The sequence below is a fragment of the Lepisosteus platostomus genome, chromosome 8 (genome assembly GCF_059453375.1).
Source record: "Lepisosteus platostomus isolate fLepPlt1 chromosome 8, fLepPlt1.hap1, whole genome shotgun sequence".
Classification (NCBI taxonomy): Eukaryota; Metazoa; Chordata; class Actinopteri; order Semionotiformes; family Lepisosteidae; genus Lepisosteus; species Lepisosteus platostomus.
This window is the reverse complement of record NC_142618.1, coordinates 13,097,207-13,107,734: the sequence shown is the minus strand read 5'-3', so window position 1 is coordinate 13,107,734 and position 10,528 is coordinate 13,097,207.

The following is a 10,528-nucleotide window of genomic DNA, read 5'->3' as shown; positions in this document are numbered from 1 at the left end:
CACCCATGCCAACAAAATCTCTGAATCTTACAGCACGATACCATTTTTCTCCACATGACAAGGGTCACTCAGGACATTCTCTCCTGCTCACGAGAGTTGCATGTGGTGCATGTACTGTACAGTACAATGTTTCTGTTAAATCTATGTCATGCCATTTACATGCTTGAACTCAGGCTTAATGGTTGACCTGATTTGAATTTATCATGTGACCCACATGTGACTATCAACATTTTTTCTCAGAAACTTCTTTACAAATGGCATTGTAAACGATTTCATTACAAAAACATATAAATAAACTTTAATGCTAAAATTTATTATGAATCTAGGTCTGCATTTCCTGTGTTTTAGTTAAGTATGTAGTGATGTACAGTAAGTAACACACATCATTTTATTAACAAATAAGAACTCTTTTGCAGGATGAAAAAGGTTTTTGGAAACTTGAAGTTACTATATGCCTTTTGTGGAAGTAAAGAAGATATAAGATTTTGTGTTCTCACAGAGGAGTTCTGTTACAACATAGAATCAGAATGGCACCTCAATGTGCCACTAAAGCTTTCTCTATTTGACAACAATGGCAAATCAATCTCATCATTTCGGTTTACATTAAGTATTAATTATAAAGCATACTTGGGTGTTCTATTAATGATAAAGAATAACAATGCTAATCCCATGTTTCATGCTCTGTTGCATAGTTTTGATGAAAAGACAATTAAGAAGAAATAAATAACTTAAATGTAACCAATTGGGACATTAGTATCCAAATTTTCATGAACAAATACAATCAACATTGGATGTGAAATGGCAGATTAAAAGATAAAAATGTGCATTATAGTGTGAAATAAAACTCAATACAAGCAATGTGCTGTATCTGCCAGACTTTTACAAATTCTTCACTAACGTTTACAACTCCTTTTGCAATCCCAGGCAAAGTGCATAGCATTCATTTGACTTTTCTTTCTTTCTTTTCGCTTTCTGAAAATGCCTGCGTTTTAGCCCATCACAGAAGGGCAGCGATTCCAGATTCGTGGAAAATAAAAGGCAAAACGTTGGTGAGAACAAAAGGGCGAAACGATGCCTCTGAACGGCGAGAACCAGTTTTGAGACTTTCCCCCTGCTGCTCATCAGAGCTGTTCCCGTTCCAGCTTCTCAAATCCACCCCCAGGCCCCCCTCCTCCTCCTCCCCTCCCCTTTCCTTCTAATCCTCTTGGGAGCTCAGCAGTACAAATTTCCGTTTATGCCAGTGGCTCGGGCTGACGACACCACAGCACTCTACCCCACAGATTGACGAGCCCTCAGATGCCGATTTACTGTACATGGCAGCCACAGTGGAGCCGACGCACATCTGGAGTGGAGTAAACTTACTGAGAACAGGGGCCAGCCTTGGCCTGGGCCAACAGAGGAGAGAGCAGCCGATGAAAGGCGCCTCCCCCACCCCATTACAAAACCCTGGGAGGATTTCATTCTGTAAACAGAACTTGACTCAGGAACAGGGTGCAGTAACTCATAATAATATAGCCCCATGCATGCTGTGTGCAGCTACAGGACGATCACCGAGGCCATTATTTTTCACATGGTTCCTTAAACGCAGTGAAAGACGACCTCTTTTTTTATTTGCTTTTCCTTTTTTTTATTATTTAGCAAAAGCTGACCATGATGGGTGTATGAATACTGTATGTGCCTAGGCGAAAAAAGCAAAAAGTGCTGGACATGCAAAACCTTAGTTGTAAAGGTGTTCTGTTAATACGAAATAGATTTTTTATTTCTATAAAGAATATATATATATACTGTTTCATTTCTGACATCATGCATTTTTCTTGTTTTTCCTGCAAGAAATATTTCCTGTGCTGGTTGTTCATACAAAAACAAAAATACATTATGAGGAGAGCCATTTAATGAAAAAAGATAAGAATAATGTTACAGATAGGGGAAAAGTCCAAAAAAAGAAGCTATGTGCTATCCAAGCCAAACACACTCAGCCTGCTAAGTCACAATATTCTAGATTGTCTTCTACCGTATTTATGGTTTTATTTTTAACATCCATAACGGATGTTAAAATGTATAATAATAAAAATCAGTCATTGTGCTGCCATTACATTGTGAATGCCAAGAGAATTTACAACATGCATCCATAAATTTTTGGCAGTTCTGTGTACTCTCGATGACACTGCAATAACTTGTGTAAGTGCGACAGCAAAGGCATTTCCTTCAGTGTTAGGCTCAAGATCTTTCAACCCACTGCTGTATGTGCAGTTGCAGACCAAGTTTACAGTACCTTTGTATCTGTAACGTTAATTTCTTAATTCTTTATGTTTAATGAATATTGCTTGTTACACTGTACTACTTCTCATCAATACTGCTTCTAGGCTGAGCGAAAACACATTAATCCTAGCAAGGGGTAGTTAAGATATTCCAAGTACCTAATTTATGGTTCCACCCATGTCTGCAAGATTTTATTTCACATTTAATATGAATGCAGTCCAAATATGGCACATTCACCATAAACTGCTAAATAATTCTATTTTGGTCTGTGAGCATACACCCAGACATTTGCAATGGGCCTTGAACAAGTGCAAGAATGTCCTGAAATGCAAGGTATGTTTGTCAGGGGTTAGAAAAACATCACTTCTGTCAATGGTCAGCTTCGTTGTCTCCAGACGCTCTGGTTTCCAAACACAGCATTGTCACCCACTGTCTTTCCCCACAACTGCTATGGAGCCATCAGATTAGTCGCACCGTTTCAGATGACAAACCCGAGGAAGAGTATACTTCAACCTAATGTGCCTGCTGCTAATGCACAAGAAAACAAAGGTAATTAAAGAAAACACAATTCTAGAGAAGCTGATAATAAAACAGCAATGTGTAAATAAAAAAAAGGCCCCACTCAGGTTTCAAATCTCACCTCTGCAGCGAGCACCATTCCATTTAATCTCTTCCTTATGGCACCTTAAAACTTTTAACAACAGAATAAATTGCTTGCCTTAGAGCCAATACATCTCAGTAGGAAATCATGTGGCATTACATTTAAAGGTTTGGTTCCCTTTTGCAAGAATGGTTTTACTATTAAAAACACCCCCTTGCAATTACTATCTTCTTGACACCCTTCAGATAATGATTTCTTTGATGATGCTTTATTAATGCTTGTCTGACAACCAGATACACATTGCAGGACCTTCTGCTAATGTCCAGAAAATCATGAAATCCCCTCTGATGTTATCTTCAGTAAAAGCCTGGGCATGTTCTTCCATAGAAGGTAACTCCTTCAGGAATTGCTTGTGATGGGAGCCATCAGTATTCAGTGGCTGTGTTGAAACAGGGGGAGTGAGTTGAGAGGACAAACCTCTGTCAAGGGCAGGTTAAATGTGGTTTTATATAGAACAGTTTTGAAAATGTTATGAAGATGAGGAGATTTCTAAATTTCTCTGGATTGGATGACTGAAAATACTACATGTCTTTATCCTAAGTTGTTCATAAATCATACAGTGCCTGGCAGCATTTTGAGCTCTGTTTTCTATCATTCAGTGTGGGTTCAGGTCATTTCTATTAGTTACCCCTCTTTTATTTTAACTTGCACGCACTTTCTCAAAGCTTTTCAGTACGATTTTCACTTATCTCCACTCACGCGCTCTTGTCTGTGCTGAATCTCATGAATGTTCAAGCCTAAAGAAATAAACTTTCATTTAGAATCTCGCTGCCACTTCAGATCCAAACTGGAGAGAGGCAATAGCCCCAGTGCAGCCTTATCTCCAGAGGAGTTTTCCTGTCCTCCTTCTTAATCCACCCTCAAATTAAAGAGCTCCAATATGCTGAGACTAAATGCATTCAGCCCCTCCGATGGGCTTGTTCCACTTCAGTGATATTCTTTCCTTCCTTCCCACACGTCCACACATCAACATATTCTGATCTAGACTGTTTCTGGAATGTAATTGTAACAAAAGGAACCAACAATATGAAGTCTCATACTCTCTTTAAAGTTTTCCTGACATAAAGCTGGACCTAAAAGAGGTTATTATTCAATATTAATGGACTCCCCGTGATTATAAGCAAAACAAATTTAATTGGCTTGGGACATAATCACAACCTCCCTTGATAAAAAGTATGCAGAAACTACAGCTACTGACAATTTCTATTATACAAATCATACTGATTGCAATACTCAGGAAAGTTATGAGGGGATGAAATGAACTGACTTTTTCTATAAATTAAATCCTTGTTGTGAGAGAGATTTTGGAAAGTAAAACTTTTTTTTTCATAATTTTAAAGTGCAGCTCATTAATTGTTCAGGACACAAACACAGCTAATGTTAGTGCTCTTATTTCTTCTATAAAGCTGTAGACATAGCACATCATATAAATATAAATAAAAATAATAGAAATATAAAAAATATAAAGAAAAGGTTAATTTTGGTAGAAACTGAAAATAGAAAAATAGAAATAGATCATTAAAAAGAAATACTTTAAACATATCACATATTAAATGGATTGAGGGAAATTAACATAATATCATTATTTCCTTGATGTAGCCAAATCATATTTGAAATAAAATATAAAGGGAATATTCTTTATGCAAATGGGTTAGACAGTAAAATAACTCGTTATATCAAAATGCCTTGGTATTGTTAACCCTGATGTAGCAGCCAAAGCTACTGTAATTTTAAAAGGGAACCTTTTCTTTTGGAATAGTACCAACTCAAAAACAGGGGCAGTGTCTAATATAGAGAAAATATATTTTATCAAATAAAGAATTCATTGCATTTAAGTAAAATATGATCAAAAGGTTACATATTAAGCTAAATACATGTTTTTATGGGTCTTGTTTGTTCTCTTACTTTATCCGGCCTGAGCTTTTGTGCTTATAAACCTTATTAAGGGATTATGATATACAGTAACTAGAGTTTATATAATTTTCGGCTAAATGTGTTAACATTTTCAGGCAATGGTCATGGCATTAAACACCATGTTGTCATACTGTCATATCTGATTTAAGTGTCTGCCACAGGGGCACAATTTCTTATGTGTGTATGAGCGAGACACTCTGAAGACTCTGAAGTTATATTCATTAATTTTTAGCTCCTGTGATTTTGTTAAATTTAGTGCCATACCTCAGGACTTCAGCACTCAGAGCGTACATTTTTCTCTTCCAAATTTTAAGAGTACCAGGGCCCCAGTAGTGAAAACAAAGAAGGACGTATATAGAATTAATATTTTTTCCTATTATTCCTTACTGCTGGTCAGTTTATATTACATTCTAGATTTGGATATCTGCCAGAAAAACCTCAAATCTTTAGGGATTTTGCTGTTACATTCCCTTTTGCACTATAAAAGGACTGATCTGAAGGCAGAATTCAAATTGTACCTGGCAGAAAAAAAAACTTTCTGAATAAATCAGCTTCCACTTTCATGGCAGAGAGCCAGAGGACGAAGGAACAAATAAAATAGAGACTGATAAAATCAGATACTATACTGCTCATATCCAAGCCCTCTGTAAAAATACTCCTGCAATGAACTTCACTTTCTGGCTTTTCCAAAAGTCCAAAAGTAATTATAAATTCTTGGGAAACACAATTTGTTGCACAATTTGGTTGTTGCTTTCGTAGTGATGGTTTCCCTTTTAACCTTTCACTTCTTACATTATTTTTTTTCTCAATTACTGGAAATTTGCACATTGCAACCAGATCGATTTAACTCTTTATAGTATGTTGCATAGTTAAAAGTATTTCAGTAACAATACTAGCTGCTTGACATGAACAAAGGGAATTTTCCTTTAGGTCATATATTTCTTAAAATTGTTAAATAAAACCCCAAATCCAAAAGAGTTCAAAGCTTTTTCTAATTTCTAATTTACATTTTGGGGATCCAACATTTAATTTTAGTGGAACCAAAAATGAAGCACTCCTTGTTTTGTAGGCTTTACTACAAAAGTAATTTGTTTATAACACTTCATCTGTTCCACATCTGGAGATTTGTTTCATAAGTTCATCCAGAACATACCCAACATAATCATCAACCTCACCTCCATCATCTTTAGTGAATCAATCAATCACAGCTATTAAGCAAAAGTGAAATCACTGCTGTCACTTGAATATCACCTGCTCTTAGAGTACAACAGAGTTTGGTTCAGCTGGTCAGAAAGTTGTAATAAGCAATTTGGCCTAGATGCCTGATATCAGGAAATGTATACTGCTCTTTAAACTTAAGCATTATAAATACAATGTGTTCCATCCATCCCTTCTTTATTAGAAAACCACTTCTTCCTGCTAAGGGACAAGCAATCTGGAGCCTATCCTCGAAGCACAGAGTGCAAGGTGGAACCGCTCTTTGGAAGAGATATCTGTTGATCACAGGGCACACACAAGCAAGCACAAGCACATGAACACAAGGGGAATTACAGACTCCAATTAACCCAACCAGCATGCCTTTGGAAGCAGCTGGAAGGAGCCGTAGTCCAGACAAAAACCAGCATGAACATGCGAACACGTAACGCATGGACACGTCAACCTGCAATGCAAAGTGCCCCAGTCCTGAATCGAACCCAGGTTCCAAGTGTCCAGGTGCATCAGTGCTACCCTCCAAGGCATACAATGTGTGGTGGAAAAAGATGGGTATGGAATTCACAATACATCATTTTTATTAAATTCAAATTTAATATATGATACATCATATACTGTATTTGTATCTACAATGCACCTGCATGGCACTTAAAACTGTAATTCCTTCTAAAAATAGAGGAGACATTCATTTTAAAGGCATTCATTGTAAGTGTATTCAAATGGGAACACAGGGCAGTTAAAAAGGATTGTTTATTCAGAATAAATTATTTATTTTAATGTAGACTCGCCAGTCACTTTTGTTACACTTGACTTTGGAACGGGCAGTTGTGTCACGTCCGGCTCGTAAGACACTCTTCAAACTCTTCAGGGCACTTGTCTTTTTACACATCACAAGTAACATATCCTTATCCTGGAGACTTAGCGCCAATTAGAGCTGAGACATGTCCCTCACCGATGGCACCATAAGCCTGCAAGGTTGCCAAGAGGCAGTGGGGGTCACTGTGGCATTGAGGGGCAAAACAACCCTGGCTAATTCCACTCATCGTTGGTGGTGCTCAGCCAATGGCCTGCTGCTGTCTGAGAAATCTTAGTCATAACTATATATTTGACATAACCTCACCCTGCAGCCTGTGTGGGTCCTGAAGCCCCAGTATAGTGATGGGGGCACTATACTGTATAATGGTGCTGTCCTTTGGATGAGATGTAAAACCAAGGCGTTTTTCGAAAAGAATAGGGGTGTTACCCTGGAGTCTCGGCCAAATTTCACATTGGCCCTTACCAATCATGGCCTCGTAATAATTCCCCATTTATGAACTGGCTTCATCACTCTGCTCTCCTCCCCACTGAGAGCTGTTGTGTGGTGAGTGTACTGGCGCACTATGGCTGCCGTCACATCATCCAGGTGGGGCTGCACACTGGTGGTGGTGGAGGGGGGTCCCCATTACCTGTAATGGAGTGGAGTATCCAGAAAAGCACTATATATATTTAAGGGATTATTATTATTATTATTATTATTATTATTATTATTATTATTATTATTATTATTATTATTATTGTACTCAACCTCAGCCTCTCAAGAAGACGAGTTAAATGCAAAATCCTAAAAAAGATTAATAAGAGCATACCATGCATTGAAGAAAACAATACTGATTTTAATAAGAATATTTCAGTTTCAGTCAAATATTTCAGCCAAGTACTGCATAATTGCATTTATGGAATAAACGTAAAAGGACAGCCATCATGAATTTCTTATTCAGCCCTCCTAGCCAGAAATTCCAACACAACTGGCAACAATGTCTTAGAAGCTGCCAGCATTTGGAATGTGACATGGAACAGTGACCTGCTGGTCTGTATCAGTGTCCTCTTCAGCCCGTTTGTCTAGAGAGCTGGACAAAGTCTTTTCTCCCACATCCTCTTGATCCAAAACCAAAAAAAGAGCAAAAAACAGCAACGATTGAAATATCAGGCAATATAACTTTTGTGTTTTGACAGCTATCTGTCTTTAAGCTACTCTCCCTATAAATCACAAAGACAAATGTAAACATTAATGCCATAAGGCTCCATGAAGTTCTTGGTTACAATGTAGGTTCTTTACTATCATTTATATGCACATCATATGCATTATGACACTGAAAACTATATTTGATCAGGTGGCAAATTATGAGTTTTCATTCTTCATGATTAGGAAACTCTCATATGATAGCATTTAACGTTTTTAAACTTTTTGCATCAATCAAATATACAGTAGGAGGGGTAAGGAAATGAGAGAAAAAAAATCTATTTTCCTGCAGTTTCATGTACAGAGTAGGCTATTACAAAATCTGGGGAAACATATTAAAATAATCTGCTTTCCTACATGTACTGGACTCCTCAGATCTTGCAAATCAGTCGATGTCCATGTAGGGAAAGGGCAGGCTTAGAGGCAAGCACGAAAGGGATTTATCGTATTCTGAATCGAAACATGCACAGAGAGGTGTCAAGTTGTTGTGAAATGCAATAGAAAAGAATTACAGTCTAAGAAATAAGGATAAACCACATATCAAATTGTCATTATTGAACTCTATCAGGTGTCCTTGTACCTCTATTTACAGTAACATTACACGGAGACCAAGTGAAGACTAAATGATCATTCATCTGCTGCCACCCATTTAGGATGTTGTGACCAGCTAAAATTCCATTTTGGTTGCCACAGTAACTTTCTTAGTGGAAATGATGTTTTCAGTTAAACTTAGCTTTTTTGCTTACTGGTATAATATGGACAATCGTTTACTGCTTGTCATGAGACTGAGGGCTTTTGTCTTGCCTACTAGCTGGATAACAGTATTTGTAATACTTTGATGATTGAAAAGAATTATGCGCAAATCTTTAGTGGGAAAACCACAGTCTACATATAATTATGTCAAACAAACCATCCTAGTGTTTCTTACAAGTCTGTTTAATCAGAATGATTGGGCAAACCTACAGAAACCTCTCTGAAGTTGCAAATGTACGGTACTAAAGGAAATGGTAATATATTACATCAGAATCTATTTGAAATGTAGATGCACATGTCAATAACATATTTTGAGCATTTGCCAGAGAAAGGCCTTCTCCTGAGATGTATGTATATAAGGCTTAGATCTGTTTTTTGTATGTCTTTTGTCTGTCTTTCTAACCATGCCTCTGAGACACTTTGGCTACAGTATGAGTGAATAAAAAGGAAATTATTATTTTGACACTATTCACACAGTAAAGATTCAGCTGCTGGAGACTGTATTAATTTTCCGCGTCTGATATATATGTCATTGAGGGAGATAAATCTGGTAAGGTTAAGCTCTGCCTTTTCTGAATTATTAGTTCTCATTAAATGGAATGAAAGATATGTATAGTATGAATCCAGGAAAAGTTCCCTTGCTGGTAGGTTCAATGTTTCTGTTCTTTCTGCCATTTTACACTTTAAGATTCAACAATACTCTTTAAATCTAAAACATTCTTTTTTACTTTGAGTTTACATTTGTCAGAAAAGGCCCTACATAACTCCTGTTTCCAGGAGATTTGAAGACCTACGGTATGTACCCAAGTGTATGTCATAATATAAGAAAAGGAAGACATTTACTGTATTATAGATTAGCAACAGAGAAACTACTGTTTTCTTGGTTTGTTATCACAGAACGCTCGGCATCTAAACTCTTTTACAAGAGCAGTAAGACATTTTTTGCACAGGAAATTATTTGCTTTCTAGGCTTCTTTTACAAAACGTCTTCTCATACCAACCTCTGTTCTTTCTCATTCTCCGAAAGAGTCTGTAGAAGTGGCTGCTGCTCTCACAGTTGAAGATTTCTGTGGGGAGTGCGAGTTCACTAACATTTTAAAATTTCTTTGAGGAGTGCTCTTCAGTCCTTTTTTTTTGCTCAAAATTACTTAAGCGACGGTGGTGGCGGCGGCGGCGGCGGTAGTGTTTCTTGCAGAAGGAAAGGGAGGGTGTTTGTGTGTGTGTCTGCATGTGTATGTAAGTGTGCGAGCATGAGGGAGGTAAAAAGTGTCAAGGAATTCATTGTCTGTTCTCCACCTGTTATTATTCTGGTCCCAATCAACCTGCTAGCCAGTCTGGAGCCAGTGGCCATCTGGAAACACTGCTCTGTTTATAAACTTGGCATGGATCAGCACTCCGGGGCCCTGACCTCCCACACAAATCTGGAAACAATTAGAGCAAGACAGGCAGGCTGATTGCTGCAAAAGGGCCCTGTGTGGATCCCACTGACGGCTGTGGGGACGCCAGAGCCTTGTTAGAGCAACGCCAGCTTTGCAGTATCCTCCCCCCTTCTCCATAAACGGCTGTGTCCTTAAAGCTACAGTTTCCTACACACTTCTATCAAGAGGCGCTAGGTGCGAAGTAACTAAACCGAAGACGTTGTTTTAGTATGGAAAAAAGGCATCATTCAAAAGAAGTAAATACTTCTTCTGTCTGCTGCAAGGACGACTTGTGAAATTCATCCGTAGACC